Source organism: Mastomys coucha, unplaced genomic scaffold (assembly GCF_008632895.1).
Source record: "Mastomys coucha isolate ucsf_1 unplaced genomic scaffold, UCSF_Mcou_1 pScaffold15, whole genome shotgun sequence".
Taxonomy (NCBI): Eukaryota; Metazoa; Chordata; class Mammalia; order Rodentia; family Muridae; genus Mastomys; species Mastomys coucha.
Genome location: NW_022196897.1, coordinates 50,555,370 through 50,575,168, shown reverse-complemented (window position 1 = coordinate 50,575,168; position 19,799 = coordinate 50,555,370).

Below are 19,799 nucleotides of genomic sequence, written 5' to 3'. Positions count from 1 at the left end.
CACATTTTCAGTGTTAGAAGCTTATGCATATGGAGATACCAAAAATTTCCATAAGGTTTGTTGTATCAAATAAAAAAATATTTGAGTCAAATGTAAGGAAATTTAGATGTTACAGTTATGTTTCACCTATATAACACTTTAAAGGATATTAAGATACAGCCATTTCTCCCTGTTTGATATCTAATATCTCAGGATACTTTGTCATTTTTTTATATTTGTTATAAGAATGAAAAAAAGGAAGGAAGAGAGGAAAAAATGAAGGGAGGAAGGGAGGGAGGAAGGAAGGAAGAGAAGAAGGAAGGTTAAAAAAATCACAGTGGAAAAAAATCAAACCAGATATTATATTAAGCTCTGGCAAATGTGTTCACCTTTTATAGTCCCCATGTTTTATAATGAAGATACTTCATTGAAACAATGATGCATACTTCAAGGGTTCCCTGGAGAGCAGTGAATCCTGTTTGGAGAGATTCATGAATATGTGCATTAGTACAATCCAACTGGAACTTGCCCTTAAAAAAAAAAAAAAAAAAAAAAAGAACCACAAGAGAAGCTGAACAGGTTCTGCTTATGTATATAATCAGAAGGTTATCACGTTACCTCCCTCTCCATGGCAAGCAGATGCAAATTTCTCTTAGATGAAAAAATGCCAAACGAAACCATTTTCCCCTCTGTGATGTTCATCATATGAAACTGTAGGGAGACCTTTTAATACTGGGTGAAAAGAGCAGAAAATAAAAAACACAGGCTTTATTTTGAAATAAATTATTGTCCTCTCTTCAAGAGATGAATCATAGTATAAACCTTCAAATATATATCCCTGCCTTCATTTACTGAGTCATTATCAAAACTATGTTCAAAAGGATTTCTAGGGATTTCACAAAGTGGGAGAAATACTTCAAGCAAATGCACACACACACACACACACATACACACACGTGAACTATCCTTAAAGATGAATGAGGCACACATGGCAGATCTTGAAGTAGTAGTTTATTTAAAGTACAGAGAATTTCAGGATAAATATTTCCAACCAGCAGTTGGTGCCATTTCCAAGAAAAATGGCCGACCCCTACAAAACCAATGACAATGATAAAATACATGTAGGTGTATTTGCAGATTTATCTTTAAGTCTTTAACTCTATGAATTTCAAACAAATCCGACATTATATAAAAGAAGAATCCTGTATCCCCTATCACCACAAACACTTTCAGCCATCTTGTAATAATAATATTATGAAATAATCATTATCTAAACTTGCACATGGTTAACAGCCATTGTCTACATTGTGATAAATAGAAATATTATTTTTAAAACAAGGATAACTGCTATAGGAAGTTTGAAGATGTTTCTGCTTAAATTTAGGGAAAATAACTCTTAATGAAAACCTTATGTAATTACTTATAGATTGCTAAGTTGTGTTATTGGGGTACAACTCCCTCAGTCCTTACAGCATTGGTGTGCAAACATGGAGGAAAAAATAATAATTGTCTCCCAAACCCCACAATTATACTAATGTTAAGCCCTGCTTAATTCTTGCCTGGCTATTTCAAATTTTGACATGTGCATTAAGTCATGACTCAGGAATCTGGTAATGAATTGCCAGACACTGTTTCAATTCTTCATTTCTAGTCAGTGTGTGCAGAAGAAAACAATGTTTAAGCTTGTTCATTTTATCCTGAAATCTTTGGATTCAAGACATGCTTGGACATCTTAAAAGGGCTTCCAATCATGATGAAGGGTTTGCCACCATTTCAGAATGCACAGTAAGGACAAAGAATTGCTGTTAATCAGAGAGGGTATGGCACTGTAACCAAATATTAAGTTATTGCTAACTTTTTCCGACAAGTAGTATTCATGTTTGAGAAGACTAGTATTTTGCCACACTCTAAGGAAGAAAGCATTTTATTTAGTAATAGTTCAAATAATGCAGTAAAAATGTCTCTGTGTGCATTTGAACTGGCCCTGGTGGCCTGATTCTGTATTTTGCCCATTTTCTTGGCTTTTCGAGCTTCACACACACAAAAAGAAATTGTACAAAACACTTAGCACTGTTTTTTTCAGGGCTGGTAATGGAGCTTTCACTGCACAAAGGCAGGGACAAATTATTTGGAAAGGTGAGGGTTCTCAGAAAAACTAGAAAACTCTGCTCATACATTTTGGACTCACTCTTCACTTTCCACTGTTTTCATCCCTAGAATCTCTGAGGATTTATGCTTACCGTGTAAAATACGGAATAAGATCATTGGACAGATCCACAAACACAAATTTCACATGGAAGAACGCTTTTAAAAGGAGGATGGCGAATAATTCATGTTATAAGGATTTTATAAGAGTTACCTTTTTGCAAAGGCAGTTTTCACTGGCAGCACTTCCATCTGTGAAGTGAACCGTCTGGCTACTGAATTTCTCTCTCTCTCTCTCTCTCTCTCTCTCTCTCTCTCTCTCTCTCTCTCTCTCTCTCTCTGTCTCTCTGTGTGTGTGTGCGTGTGTGCGTGTGCGTGTGCGTGTGTGTATGTGTGTGTGTGTGTGTGTGTAGAGGAGAGGTGGCGTGAGCAGGTGGAAGGTCAAAGGGTAAATTCCAATTGCTGTGACATATTTTTATGAGCAGAATCATAGCCAGCTTTCAGCCTTGAACAGGGAAGAAAATCTTAGGGAAGGAAGGAACATGAATGGGCTGGTCAGGGAAATCAAGAAGTGTTCTCCCAAATTAGCCGCTAATTGCTCCCTAACCTGCCATATTCATCCATTTGAGCATTATTTTATTGTGCTGGACTTGAAAAGATTCATTTTCTAATAAAGGAATGGTAGTAAAATCTCACTTGCAAAATACGGAAGTTCTCTTCGAGATTTTTACCTCACTTTTACAAAACAAAAAAGGATGTTTTTCCTTTTTTTGGGGGGGGGGGGGTGTGCCAAGGGGTGAAGCGTGCTTGACAATTTGAAAGGATGAGGAGAGTATGTGAGAGTTAGTTCTCAGAGCAAGGCTGACAAAGCTCCACCACGGCAGCAGGAGATGGGAAACGCTGATCTGCTGGAGAAGAGAGAGGAGGGCCGTGGAGTCTGGCTTTGTTAGAAGCCTGAACTACTGTACTGTACCCCAGGTTCCTTTACTAAGGCTCTCCCCACTTTGTGGGGACTATTTCCTGCTTTGTACTAGACATGCAACCAGGCAAAGAGAAAAAGAAAACCAGGGAAACAAGAGGGAGGAGACAGAGAGAGAGAGAGAGAGAGAGAGAGAGAGAGAGAGAGAGAGAGAGAGAGAGAGAGAGAGAGAGAGAGAGAGAGAGAGAGAGAGAGAGAGAGAGGTGTCAGGGGCCGCAGTCCAGGCAGAGCAGCTGCCAGGCCGGCCCAGCATCCCACTCCTTGCGGTCTCCAGCGCTGGAAGCGGCGACAGCACTGGCAGCAGCTGCAGGGAGGCCCTGCTGGTCCCCAGCCGGCGCGCGCTGGGGTCAGAATAGGGAGTCCCTCTAGCTCTCATCTTCTGAGCAAGCAAATTCTTCAGATTCCTTCACTGGGGCCCTCTGGATGTCAGCTGACCGGCAGCTAGCTCCCTGGTTCCAAACCTGCCATCTCCTGGGACACCCTAACCGCTTTGGATGTGTTCTGGGTTTCCCTGCGCCGTCCACTCCAGGCTTCTCCTCTCTCTTGGTCTGCCTGAGGATCTCGCACAACACAGCCAGGCAGTTCTGGCTGGATGCAGAGCTTAAACAGAACCGTCATTTTCAAAGTTGATGGGACAAACCCAGGCGGAACTTGAGATGGGGACCAGTCCCAAGGCTTAAAAGAAGATGCACAAATTAGGCAATTTCACTATTAGCAGAAGCAGCGTCATGACCCTTTTTGTTGTAAAGGGGACATAAATGTAGCTGTAGATTGAATGAAGTTATAGTCCATAAAAGGGCAAGAGAGAGAAGGGAAGAGATAATAGGCGCTGTCCATCCACTCCTCCTCCCCTCCCTGTGTCAGACCTCCCCAGCAGCGTTGGTGGCAAACAGTCTACCCGCAATAATAAATGAGGGAAGGCGGAAGGATAAATGCCACCGAGCGCGGCCGTGCATTTTAGAGTGGCGACAATTGCTGTTTATTTGCCTTTCGTTTACGAAAATGACAAAGGGCAAGGTTATATGTGAGACACATCTCCGCATTGTGTTTTACTCGCGGTTTTGGGAATCAAGGTGACTGGATGCACAGTCAACTTTATTTTGGATGTGGAAAATATAATCTTCTTTCTAAAGTACAGATTTTTCTTTTTTAAAAGACTTTAGCAGAAACAAATTGAACAACTTTGGCACATTTAGTCATTCCTTTCTTCTTCACTAATCCTTTGCCCTAAAACCAATTAATTCTTCTCAAAGTTTATGATAAATCTTTTCTATGAAGTTTATGTCTGCTGTGCAATCACAGATTTTTGAAAATATATTGGAACAGTTCAGCTTGGAAAATTTTAGATACTTTTTATTTTCTTAGAAATTATGTAGATTTAGTCTTGTGTTTAAGTTTCTGATCTAAGGTTAAAGTCAAATCAAGGAAATTCTCCACAGCTTGACAGCGACTATACTCCTCAGCCTAGAGAAGGGAAACAATTTGGTTTAGATTGAACAAATAAGCTAAACTTTAAAATTTCAATATATATATATGATAACTGTCTTCAACTAAATGGGGGAATGCAATATTTATACGGTGAAAAAAATGGTTAACAATAATGCCAAAGTGATAATTAATAACAAAAGTAGTAGCCTATTTTGGAATTTTAATATGTACCATGGTTTTTTTTTTTTTTGGTTACTCAAAATGGAGTGGAAGTGCAAAAATAATAACACATCTTTCATAAGTTAAGGTTATTATGGATACTAGAAAAACAGCCACATGGCAATTATATCTAAGTTTTTTTTCCCTACATATCAGTAACATGTTGAAGCTTTTTATAAAAACCGGAAAATTTTTTTTAAAGATTGAGAAATGACTATCAGAACATTTCATTAGCATTTATTAATGTAAGATTAAAGGACATTTTATGCACTGTATGAGATTAATGAAAGTCTACATTTTATTAAGTATACTTTTATGTACCTTTTAAATGGGTAAAAAAATAAGTGTTGATATTTATGTGGTGACCTGAACAAATAGGATTTTTGTGTTTCTGATTTCTTTCAGAAATATATCCTATGTTTGTAATTTTTGATATATTTTTTGAGTTTTCATTTAAATTGCATATGGAGTTTTGTTCTTTATTCTCTCTCTCCATCAGTAGTAAAAATCAAAGAGTTATTCATTCATGGACTGATCAGAATTTGTAATATTTCTAGTCTTCACTAGATATTAATACTTCATGCATTTGACATCACTGAATTTGTATAAAATAGTATGAAACTAGAAAATGATTTCACATAATAAGAAACATACTCTTTAACCATGCAGCTAAAAAACACACACATCATTTAAAATGTGGCCGAAATTGTATTTCTTTATAGTCAAACAAAAGCTCTCTGTATGGAGATTCAGGGATTTCTTGGGCTTTGTCTAAATTTAAAGTGCCCTCTACTGTCCAAAGAGTGTACGACTTGAAGAGAAAATGAGAAGCCTAAAATCACTATCTAGGTAGAGAAAGATGGAGAGAAAACCGCAGATAATATCATTGAGCTCAGCCTGGAGCCTTCCAGTTTGCACTTCAAGTTCAGAGTTACATTAAAATTATTTGTAACTTTACAATGGCCCTGTGATCCTTCTCTCCCCTTAATTTTGCCTCTAAAACTGAAATTCTACTTTATTTCACTGTAAAAGTTACAGTGAGAACATGGTCAGTGTGTAGATATGATGACTGTCAGTCCAAATATCAACATTTACCACCTCCATATCTTAACTATTAAAGAAGATTATCCTGCTTTCTCCTTCTCCTCTTCCTCCTCCTTATTGTTCATAATTATATATATATATATTTAAGTATATATATATATATATATATATATATATATATACTTAAAAATGTTATGTGGTAGCACAAAGCTAAGTAATCAGTTAATTCCAAGAGGAGGGCCCATGAAAAGTTGAGCATCTATTTTGTTGTTATTTCTTAAAACAAAAATTAAGCATCCTGTAGGGACGATGTATGCATTTTAGTATGCTTACTCCAATCTTTCATTTCAAGGACGTCACACATTAAAAAATTTGTCATAAAAATTTAGGCTGTAACAGGTTACAGGAAAAAGAATTCTCATCTGAAATGAATTGTGTTTTGTATTGTACAACTAAGCAGTAAAGTTTGAGACAAGGTGATCATATAGGTGAGAATTTTATAATGTTTTGTTGCATGAAAAGTAATTTGTACCATAGCAACATAGGTTTAAAAAGATTTTGACTGAATGATAAAACTTAAGGAAATCAGTAATTTTATATAAATTTAGTGATATGACATAATTGAGGTGTATAAAGCTTAATCTGTCAACTCTTCGACATAAGCAATAGGTCTTAGTTCAATGGTTTATGAAGTATTTGGACTACACTATAAGAAAAACAAAAAAATAGATAATTTGGAAAGGAATTTTGAATAAATATTCAGTACGTTGTGACCTTACTCAATTCCTAGTGATTTATTGGAGTGGCTGTGGGTCAGGGAAGAAACAGCAGGATGACAGGGAACTAAGGAAAGCTCTAGCCAATGGGGTCCCAGGCTGCTTTCTTATTGCCAATGTTGCCCTTCCTTGTCTTTGTCTCTTTAGGTCCTCTTACTGACCTCTAGCTTCGCCACTCCTCAGATAGATGTCCTTGTTCCCTTCTCTAAGGAAGAGTCCATTCAAGTAGTATTCCATGTTAGTGCTTTCCTGATCAGTGGTAATCCACCAGGGAGAGTTCTATGCTCATAAACCAAAGAACAACTGAATAATAAGTGGAAGAAAGAAACAAAGCCTATTTCAAAGTAGAGATTCTCTGGCAGTGGAATTTAGGGCCTGTGTAGAAAGGAATCACCTACCAGTTAAAACAACAGTACAGTATTTAACGTTGGCATTGTTCATACCAAGCAAGGTGGTCTTGTCAGCTTTTGGAAAAATCAAGCACATTCAGTGTGTCTAAGTATGTTCTCTACTTAGAAGAAATATGTTGAACCAAGTGTCTTATATAATCTAGCCTAATTTCTCAGAATTACCATCTCTCTTGGTTAGTATTCAGTTACTTTCCAATTTTTAGCAAAGAATTACACTGTAACATGGTTCCTGAATTTCATTAACACATTTTTTTTTTTTTTTTAAGTCTAATGCTATGGTTCACTGTGCGGGTAGCTAGATGGTCTATGCATTATATTTCTTTCCCCTTCCTCAATCAGTTCGTTTCTAAATTCAATTAAAGATAATCTAATTTCTATTGAATCTAATATGTTTAATAACAGACCCTTGTTCTTGGACATAAATACTCTTCCTCATTATGAATATTTTTTAACAAAACTTTAAATGAAAAAGCTTGAATTTCTCTAAGCAGTGAATTTCAGCCAGGGCCTTGAGAGCCTTTTCTTCTGGGATTATACATTTTGAGTTAAAATCATGTTACAGAGATAAAAACAACCCAGTGTTTTTTGAAGAGTCAAATGCTCATTTTCTTGGAATATGAGAGCTGCTTTGTTTTTGATTTTTATTGAAAATGAACTCTCTCAGACAATAAGTCCTGACTACACTTTTCCCAGCTACCATTACATCCCCTCTTCCCATGATCCCAGTCCCTCTCTGCCTCCCATTTGAAAAAAAAAAAAAAAAAGCCTCCAATTGACAACAACCAAACTGAACAAAACAAAATACAGCAAGATAAGACAAAAAAGTTATCATACTGAAGCTGGAAAGGACATCGTAACAGGAGGAAAGAGTCCCAAGAGCCAGCAAAAGAGTCAGAGATAAACACCTTCCCACACTGTGAGTCCCACAGAAATACCAAGGTACCAGGCATAACATATGTAAGAGGACCTGGTCAAGAGCCATACAGGAGCTCTGCTTGTTGCTTCAGTCTATGTGAGTTTAGATGTGTCCTGCTGAGTTGATTCAGTGAGTCATGTTCTCCTGGTGTCCTAGATCCCCTCTGATTCCTATAAGCTTTCTTCCTCCTCTTTTAGGGGATTTCCAGAGCTAGGGGGAGAAACCTGATGGAAATCTCCAGTTTAGACATCCTCTCTACATAATGTCTGAGTGATTGTCTCTGTATTGGCTCCCATCTGCTGCCAGGGAAAGCCTTTTATGATAACCAGAAATAGAGTAGATTATGCAGGTGGAGTGGGGGAAGATGAGGATGGAACAGGAATGATGTGGGGAGTGGGTGGATGGGAGTAGACAGCTGCAGTTGGGGAGCATTGGGGGTTATGGAAACCTGGCACAGTGGAAACTCTCTGGGAGCTGCCTAGTGTTCGTTGTTGTTCTTGTTGCTGCTGCTGTTTTTGTTTTGTTTTTAACTGCTCAGCTACATTTTCTGCAAGTTTATGCGGGTTGCAGATTATCCTTCCAAATAGGTTTGAGATTTGCTTAAGTTGCAATGGAAGTTTCTTCTGTTTGCAACCAAATAAATTTAATTGTCATCATGCATGCCTTCCTAAGAGAGCAAGTAATAGATTTACAAATTAAATTTTTATGAGGTTCATCCACTGTCTTCTTATAGTATGGGAGTGTGTGCATGTGTGGTTCTTTGCCTAACCCGACAGCATTCATGAACAACAGTCTGGGACACAGTCCCAACCTTCTGGTGGCTAATGCTTTGTACCAAAGCATTATCTTGACTCCCATGAATCGCTGAGATATGTGTCTAGTTTTTCTTGACATAGGTTCTCTTTATCTTTACAATCTAAAACTGAGAATATTAACTGAAGTATAAAATAAAAAATAATGCTTAAAGCATTGATGAAATAATTTTAGAAAATACAATATTATTAAGAAACATTTGTTGCAGAGGGACTAAATATTATACTCAGATACATTAGAAAGTAAAATTTAGTGTTTTTAAAGATTAACATACTTGGATTTGATAAATTTATATATCTGCATAAAAAGTGACTGTTTACAACCTAAAAACATAGATTGGAATCCTACCCTTTTCCTTAGGAAGCACACAGCAGAGAGAAGAAAGAATGAATTCTGGAAAATTGCCTTTCGGATTCTGGAAAATTGCCTTTCGTTAAAAAACAACAGTAACAGAGCATGACACAAACATTTAATAAAGGGATGGTTGTAGACTTCCTTCATTCCTGTGAACCAACAAAAATATCTCAAGGGACAGATCATTAAATTCTCCTCGGTGTTAACGCAAACAGCATCTCAGGAGGCGTTTCTGAAGGTGTGAGGCATTTATTAGAAGGATGTTTAGAAAACTCGACTGTTTTCTCAAAAATCACTCCTGCAGAAAATAACGGGATAGTTACCAACCATTTCTGAAAGCTGTGTATAATGGAGGAGATTCAGTTCATTAGAAAAATAGTAAATTATAAATGGTAAAGCCTGAGAAGGAGTAAGTTGTGGGGAGAACATATAAATTAAATATGAAAAGCATAATGCAACCATCAGAGATCACTTGGTATATATTACCTTATTATTGTGTATATGTGTTGAGATCTGGCAATCTACCACAGTATTATTTAATACTTCACTTTATATGAAATAAGGAAAATAAAAGGAAAGAAAAATATAGACTAAAGATGTCTACAACATGCTGCCTTCTTATTCTCATTTCTTAAAAATCTTGCATTATTAGTTAAGCCTTCTGACATTCATAACATAAACCAAGTTTAGAATCCTTCATTAGCTGTAATTAATTCCCATTACTTTTTTTTTCTTCCAGGAAGGATTATTACTAAAACCATGATTTCTCTCCCAAACCTTAATTTTTCCTTGACCCAGTAATTTACATTTATTTCAATGATTCCAGATAACAAGCACGGTGCGGTTCATGTGCATCGATCGAGACTTAGGAAGTATTTTCACCATCAGTTTCATTTGCTTCTCTTAAGGGCCCTATTTTGCTATGGATAGCACTTTCTTTTCATAGAGATTTGACTGACTTTTAAAGAAGTGTGATTTAAGGATTAATTCAAGATCACATACATATTAGAAAATACATATAAAAAACAATTCTTGAGACTCATAGTCTGTCACTTCTTCATTCAGCCCACTTACTATTCAACATTTGGAAACATGTATTAATTGACTCTGGACATCTGCCCTTCTAGACCCTTATCAGGTGAGTTTTTTGTCCAAGGTGTGTCAGCCTGGAGTATCAGAAATGCTTGTTGTTTAGACCACTATACTGGGATCAATTGAGGTTGCACTTTTAGAGCACCATTAACTGACTAGAGATAGACTGATTTATAAAAGATCAACCTACAATTTTTCAACTTTATGATAGTAAGCAAAGAATATGCATTCAGTAGATGCTATACTTTGGATTTTGATGGCTTTTCCAAGTTTGTGATGTGTGGATATAATGATATACCATCATGATACCAGGAAGCAAATATGAGAACAAAACAATGGATATTGTAGAATGAGCTCAGTTGCTAGGCAACTTGATAGCTCAGGTATATCACATGCTTGGGAGACAATCCTATGATAAGTGAAGGGCATCTAAACCTATTTGTTACTAATTTTCATGGAAGATTTTATTAGTTTAAAGTTGATTCTAAATGTGCTGCTGAAACACCATGAACTTGAAGATGACTATAACAGGTAACCCATAGGCTCAATTCCAGACCAGCTACTCTTTCTCATCTGAGAAACCAACATTTGTGGCTATCACCTCTACTTGCTTAGAAAGAACAAACTCAAGCTGGAGCCTTCATCCCATAGATGGTTGTTGAGCTACTTTAAGGTTGCTACAGCACAATAGAGTTCACACCATTTGACAAACTACTCTCTTTCTTCAATTTATACCTTATTTTTAGGTGTTCTCATGATGCTTGATGTCATTGTGAATTTAATGTAACGACTTACATCATGTTAATGGCTGCAACCACTAAGCAATTTTGCTGTTTTCCCCCCCTCCAGTCTTAATTTCTACCTCCAAGGGCCTATATCACAGAATTTATAATTTTAACCATCTGCTGTTGTGTCTTTGCCTTTGTTTTAAATGTTCTGCATTTATGTTAATATCTAAACTTCAGGCTCCGACTTGATCCTCTCCTCAGCTTAATGTCATTCAGCAAATTTTCTAAATGCAGTTTTCCTTCAGTAGCTAATGAGTAACCCATAGTTGAAAGTCTCCCTCTAAGCTTGCCATGTTCCCAGAAACCTATGTCTTTGAAATATACTTACACTGATTTTATCATCCTCAGTCTAAGATATTGATAAATCTCTTCAGTTCAAGCTTCGATATATATTCCAAATGAAGTACTTAAAAGCTACAAGCATACATCACTCTCACTGTTGGCCCCAACTTCTATGATACTAGCTCTTGATGTCTCCTATTATCCTTGTCCCATTTAATATATTTTTCAAATGAAAAAAATGCACATATTTAAAATGTAACTTAAACCATGATCCTTCTGTATATTAAACTGTCAATTTATTTCTTTCATGGGACAATCTTACACTAAAAATATTGATTGAACAAACAATATGAATTAAAGAGAAAGCAACTAATTAATTCTATTAATTTATTTCTGACATTTTTAAATTTATTTTTTAATAAATTATTTTATTTATTTACATTGCAAATATTGTACCCCTTCCCAGTCTCTCCTCTGGAAACCTCCTATCCCATCTTCCTCCATTTTGCCTCTAAGAGGGTGCTCCCCCACCCCACCCATCTACTCCTGTCTCATCCTTCTAGAATCTCCTTTTGCTGGGACGACAAGCCTCCACAGGATCAAGCATGTCCCCTCCCATTGATTCCAGATAAGGCAATCCTCTGCTACATATGTAGAAGGAGCCCTGGATCAATCCATACATACTCTTTTGTTGGTGGTTTAGTCCCTGGGAACTCTGAGAGGTCTGGTTAGTTGATATTGTTGTTTTTCCCCTTTAGCTCTTTCAGTCCTTCCTCTACCACTTCCATTGGAGTACCTGGGCACAGTCCAATGGTTGGCAGTGAGTATCTGAATCTGTCTTAGTCATGTGCTGACAGAGCCTCTCAGAGAACATCCATACCAGACTCCTGTCTGCAAGCACTTCTTGTCATCAGCAATGGTGTCTGCAGATAAGATGGATCCCAAGGTTGGGTAGTCCCTGATTTGGCCTTTCCTTCAGTCTCTGCTCCATTATTTGTCCTTGTATTTCCCCATTCAGTATGATATTTTCTAGTTCCATCCATTTGCCTGCAAAATTTGTGAAGTTGACATTTTTAATAGCTGAGTAGTATTCCAATGTGTAAATGTACCACATTTTCTGTATCCATTCTTCTGTTGAAGGACATCTGGGTTATTTCCAGCTTCTGGCTATCACAAATAAGGCTGCTATGAACATAGTGGAGCACATGTCCTTGTTATATGTTGGAACGTCTTTTGGGTATATGTCCAGTAGTGGTTTAGCTGGGTCTTCAGGGAGAAAAATTTCCAATATTTTGAATTAACCACCAGATTCATTTTCAAAGTGCTTGTACCAGCCTGCAAAACCACCAGCAATGGAAGAGTGTTCTTCTTTCTCCACATCCTTGGCAGCATCTGTTGTTGCCTGAATTTGTGATCTTAGCCATTCTGACTGGGTGTGAGATGGAATCTCAGGGTCATTTTAATTTGCATTTCACTGATGACTAAGGATCTTGAACATTTCTTTAGGTACTCCTTGGTCATTCGAGATTCCTCAGTTGAGAACTCTCTGTTTAGCTCTGGATCCCATTTTTAATTGGGTTATTTGGTTTTTTGGACATTGGTTTCTTGAGTTCTTTAATATATTTTGGATATTAGCTCTCTGTTGGATGTGGAGCTGGTGAGGATTTTTTTTCTAAATATGTTTCTGATTTGTCCTATTGACTGTGTATTTTGCCTTACAGAAAAATTTCAGTTTCATGAGGTGCTGTTTATTAATTGTTATTCTTAGAACCTAAGCCATTGGAGCTCTGTTTAGGAAATTTTCTCTGTGCCAATGAATTTGAGGCTCTTTCCTCCTTCCCCTTCTATTTGATTCAGTGTATCTAGTTATATGTTGAAGTCCTTGATCCACTTGGACTTGAGATTCATGCAAGGTAATAAATAAGGCTCTATTTTTATTTTTCTACATACAGACTGCCGGTTGGACCAGCACCATTTATTGGTGATGCTTTCTTTTTTCCATTGTATGTTTCTGCCTTCTTTCTTGAAGATCAAGTGTCCATAAGTGTGTGGGCTTATTTCTGGATCTTCAATTCTATTTCATTGACCAACCTGTCTATCTCTGTACAAATACCATGTTTGTTTGTTTTTGTTTTTAATCACTATTGTTCTGTAGTATACCTTGAGATCAGGAATGGTAATTCCTCCAGAAATTCTTTTACTGTTAAGAATTGTTTTCACTATCCTGGATATTTTTGCTTTTGAAATTGAGAATTGCTCTTTCCTTGTCTGTGAAGAACTGTATTGGAATCTTGATGGGAATTGTACTGAATCTGTAGTTTGCTTTTTTATAGGGTGGCCATTTTTACAATGTTAATCCTACCATTCCTTGGGCATTGGAGATCTTTGCATCTTCTGATGTCTTCTTCAATTTCTTTTTTTCCAGGGATTTGAAGTCCTTTGCTTGTTTCTTAAGAGTTATACCAGTCTGCAGGGCTCCCAGGAGATGGGCCGCAGCTAGAGTCACAGATACCCCAAAAGATTTGCTGCATTCCAGCAGCACAGGAGTCAGGCACCAGACGGAAACACCCAGGCCAGTTAACACCAGAGATAACCAGATGGGGATAGGCAAGTGCAAGATGATAAGTAACATAAGCCAATATACTAACACCATCAGAACCCAGCTCTCCCACTACAGCAAGGCATGGATACCCCAATACATCTGAAAAGCATGATGCTGACATAAAATCCCATCTCATGAAGGTAATAGGGACCTGAAGATTTAAATAACTTTCTTAAATAAATACAAGAAAACACAGTCTTGAAACCCTTAAAGAGGAAACAAATAAATCCCTCAAAGAAATACAGGAAAGCAGAATCAAACAGGTGAAAGAGTTGAACAAAGTAGTCCAAGACCTAAAATTAGAAGTAGAAACAATAAAGAAATCACAAGTAGAAGCAACCCTGGAAATAGAAGACCTACGAAAGAGGTCAGGAACTTCAGATGCAAGCATTACCAACAGAATACAAGAGATAGAAGAGATAATCTCAAGCATAGGTGATACCATAGAAGATATAGACACAACAGTCACAAAATGCAAGCATAAAATCTTCTAACCCAAAATATCAAGGAAATCCAGGACACAATGAAAAGACCAAATCTAAGGGTAATAAGAATAGAAGAGAGCAAAGATTCCCAGCTGAAAGGGCCAGAAATCATCTTCAACAAAATCGTAGAAGAAAACTTCCCCAACCTAAAGAAAAAGTTGTCAACAAAAGTACAGGAAGCTTACAGAACACCAAATACATTGGCTAGAAAAGAAAATCCTCTCACCACATAATAATCAAAACACTTAATGCTCAGGAAAAAGGAAAAATATTAAAAGTTTTAAAGGAACAAGACAAGTATCATAGAAAGGCAGACCTATCAGAATTATACCAGACTTCTTAACAGAGAATGTAAAAGCCAGAAGGTCCTATACAGATGTCATGTAGACCTTAAGAGAACACAATGCCAGCCAAGACTATTATACCCAGCAAAATTTTCAATCATCATACAGGGAGAAACAAAAATATTCAATGACAAAACCAAATTTAAACAATATATATCTACTAATTGGGCCATAATGTGGATTCTAGAAGCAAAACTCCGACACAAGGAGAGTATCTACACCAAAGAAAAAGCAAGAAATTAATCATTGTATAACAAACCCAAAAGGAGTGAATCTCACACAACACAATTCCACTTTCAACCAGAAACATAACAGGAATAAACAAGCATATGTCTTTAATATCTCTCAACATCAACAGACTCAATTCCCCAGTAAAAGCAGGCTCAAGCATTTTGTTGCATTCAAGAAACACAACTCAATAACAAAGACAGACATTATCTCAGAGTAAAAGACTAGAAAAAAAAGTTGTCAAAGCAAATGGTTCCAAGAAACAAGCAGGAGTTGCCATTTTAATATCCAATAAAATAGACTTTCAACCAAAAGCTATCAAATGAGATGGGGAAAGACACATCATATTCATCAAAGGAAGCATGCACCAAGATGAACTCTCAATTCTGAACATCTATGCCTCAAATGCAAGGGTACCCACATCCATAAAAGAAACTTTACTGGAGCTCAAAGCACACAATGTACCCCACACAATAATGTGTGAGACTTCAACACCCCACTCTCACACATGGACAGATCATTGAAAATAAAATGAGACACAGTGAAGCTAATAGAAGCTATGAACCAAAAGGATTTAACAGATATGTACAGACCATTTCACCCTAAAAACAAAAAAAGAGAGAGAGAGAGAGAGAAAATATACCTTCTTTTCAGCATTTCATGGTACATTTTCCAAAACTGACCACATAATCTGTCACATAACAAGCCTCAACAGATAGCTATAAGAAGTTCAAATATTCCCATGTGTCCTAACAGATCACCACTGACTAAGGCTTGGCTTGACTTTTATAATAACAAAAACAACACATACCCATGGAAACTGAAAAACTCTCTATTCAATGATAACTAGGTCAAGAAAGAAATTAAGAAAGAATTTAAAGTCTTTCTAGAATTCAATGAAAACAAAATCACAGCATACCCAAACTTATTGGACACAATGACAGCAGTGTTAAGAGGAAAATTCATAGCACTAAGTGCCCTCATAAACTGGAGAGATCCTACACTAGCAACTTAATAGCAGACCTAAAAGCCATAGAACAAAAAGAATCAAACACAACCAAGAAGAGTAGAGTCAGAAAATAATCAAACTCAGGACTGAAATAAACCAATTAGAAACAAAGAGAATGATACAAGGAATCAACAAAACCAAAAGCTGGTTCTTTGAAAAAAAAAAAAAACAAGGTAGAAAAACCTTAGTCAAACTAACTAAAGGACACAGAGACAGTATCCAAATTAACAAAATCAAAAATGAAAAGGTCCATGAAACAACAGAAACTGAGGAAATTAAAAAAAAAAATCAGATCTTACTACAAAAGCCTTTATTCAACAAAACTGAAAAATCTAGATGAAAGGGTTGACTTTTAAGACAGATAACATGTACAAAATTTAAATCAAAAGCAGGTAAACTATCAATACACTCGCATATCCCCTAAGAAAATAGAAGTCATTAAAAAACCTCTGGACCAAAAAAGTCCAGGGCCAGATGGCTTGAGTGCAGAATTCTACTAGACTTTCAAAGTAGAGCTAGTACCTCTAACTATTCCATACAATAGAAACAGACGGGACACTGCCTAATTCATTCTATGATGCCACAGTTATTCTGATACCTAAACCACATAAAGACCCAACAAAGAAAGAGAACTTCAGACAAATTTCACTAATGAATATCAATGCATAAATACTCAATAAAATCCTGGCAAACTGAATTCAAGAACACAGCAAAAACATCCTTTACCATGATCAAGTACACTTCATCCCAGGGATGCAGGGATGGTTCAATATAAAAAAATCCACTATCTAGGATCTGGAGAGATGGCTCAGAGGTTAAGAACACTGACTGCTCTTCCAGAGGTCCTGAGTTCAAATCCCAGTAACCACATGATGGCTCACAACCATTCATAATGAGATCTGACGCCTTCCTCTGGGTGTCCAAAGACAGCTACAGTGTACTTACATATAATAAATAAATAAATCTTTAAAAAAATTAAAAAAAAATCCACTATCTAAACAAACTCAAAGAAAAAAAATCACATTATCATCTCATTAGATGCTGAGAAAAAGCGTTTAACAAAATACAACACCTGTTCCTGTTAAGAGATCCAGAATTCAAGGCCCTTACCTAAGCATAATAGAAGCAATATACAGCAAGCCATCAGCCAATATCAAGTTGAAGAGATACTTGAAGCAATTCCATTAAAATCAGGGACAAGACAAGGCTGCTCACTTTCTCTGCATGTATTCAATATAGTACTCGAAATTCTAGCTAGAGCAATAAGATAACAAACGGAAATCAAGGCAATACAAATTGGAAAAGAAGTAATCAAGCTATCACTATTTGCAGATGATATAATACTATATATAAGAGACCCCCAAAAATCTACCAGAGACTTCTACAACTGATAAACAACTTCAGCAGAGTGGCTGGATACAAAATTAAACTCAAGCAAATCAGTAATCTTCCTTTCTGTAAATGGGCTAAGAAAGAAATTAGGGAAACATCACCCTTCACAAAAGCCACAAACACTCTAAAATGTTAAGCCCAGAATTCCTAGAGGTCACTGTGTAGTCCAGGCTGAGATAGTTTTATTTTTGCCTGGAATCTTTATCTGTCTTTTTAAAAACATTCAAACTAGATTTGATGTCCTAGATTTTTCCCTTTTGTACACAAAAAGCCTTTACCCAGACATTATCATATTCAGACATCATTCTGTTTCTGCTCATTCACTTGTATAGCAAGGCTGGGTGGGAATCGTGGCACACACCTTTAATCCCAGTATTAAAGAGACAAAGGCAGACGAATCTCTGAGTCCAAGGCAAACCTGGTCTACATAGTGAGTCCAGGAAAGACAGGGCTATTACACAGAGAAACCTTTGTTTAAAAACTAATAAATAAATGAACAAATAAATAAATAAGGAATATATCCTGATTATATATATGTATGCATATACATGTGCATGTATTATTTACCCAGATATTTGCCCTTTTCCTTACTTCAGTTATGATATTTGACTTTTTCTATCCAATATCCCAGGAGATTATTATAGTGCAATCCTGGTAAATGGTTCAAATTCAAACTGTAAGCTACAGATATTATCAAATATGTATTACCTATATATCATTCTAAAGTTGAAAATAACATTAAATTATGATATATTGGGAACCATTATCTATCTATCTATCTATCTATCTATCTATCTATCTATCTATCTATCATTATCACCACCATTATCATCTATTGATCTGTCTAAAATGTATATAATATATGCATGTACATGTATATATGTATTCAGATAAAAAAAGCCAACTGATCCAAGTGGTACCAAGAGTATATAAGGCCTGTTTGTGTTTCCTGAGGGGAATTTTATTGGATATAAGTTTTCAACTATTTTTACATGTGTATTAGAAGTTGTGGTGAAAATGTTCTAATTTTTTCTTTATTAGGAATATATGGCAACTTTGTTTGAGATATTTACCTCCCCACTGAGAATTAAAGAGAATTATTCAGATTTATCAAGAAAATGATAAATGTAAAGTCAAATAGAATAAATTCTGAAAATTTTGGATATTCTGACATGTTCAAAATATATATTTACAGGCCTCATCTCTGAAGATGTGAGTTTTCTAAAGGAACACAGAGGATATTCTACTAAGTAGTAGAAATGGAAAAAGACTGATCCTAAAAAGCAGTGGATATGGCGGATATAAAAATGTCACCACTGTATATATTCTGTGTACACTGAGGAGCACATTGTCCATATCAGACTAAGATTTTCCTTGAAGATATGGAAGCAGGCAAATTTGTAAAAGTTGAGCAGAGTCCACTTGAGTTTTGAGGCAATAGTCTTATAGTAACGGGGCAAATCTCCTTTCTTTGTAACAAAATAATGGGGAAGGTATATCTTTTAAAATGTTAAATTGGAAGATTCATGATATTTGTATTTTTCATTCACCTTTTCTAGTTCATTTCTAAAACTGTAGGATTTTCTTTGTAGACCAATAAAAGAGAAATCTCATTGGCTATGTTTGTAACAATACTGTTGCTGGTGAATATTTTGAGAAAATAGATCACATACATAATACTTGACATTTTCCCCACACAAAACATCCTAATAAACTTAAGATAGGTATGGTATCAATGACTTAGCAGACCATCTTGTTAGGGCTCTCACCAGAATTATTTTAGTTCTTTCCTTCATCATCCAGTGTACATAAGTTGATGTCCTTATCTTGTAGCTCATTTCCTAGTTACACTGTTTCTTTTAATATGCTACATACCCTATACCTCTTTATTTTAAAATTAGTAGCTTACAGACAGATGTACCTGTACAAAAATTCCCTATATTTACTTCTGAGAAGAATGCCAACCAAAAGATAGAAACAAACCAGAGTAATCCTACATTAAAATAATGCAACAAAACCCAAAACCAGATGCAACCTATTTGAATTTATTATAAGAAATTGAAGTAAAGAGCAGGACAAGATAAAGATGTTGCCACGCAATGACAGCAGTATATAAAGCCATTGCAGTTTGGATCTATGATACAGTTCTAGGGCCATCTCCATTTGAAAATTTGGCAAGTGCTTTTGCTTTATAACCCTGTTTCACAAAATTATACAATCTTATTTTAATTTGTCCACAAAGAAAATCTTGACCGATCTCTTCTTGGCTAAAGAACTTGGACCTGGAGAGATACCTCAGCATGCAAGAATTCTGGCTGTTCTTCCAGAGACTCTGGGTTGGAGTCTCAGCGCGCACATGAAGGATCACACCACCATACCCACAGCATCCACTGCCCTCTTCTGGCCACCACAGATATTACAAGCACATGTGCACATACAGAGAGGAAAAATCTATACATGTAAATAAAAATAAAAGTAAAATGGAAAAAAGTCTATAGTTTGCTAATAGCCATA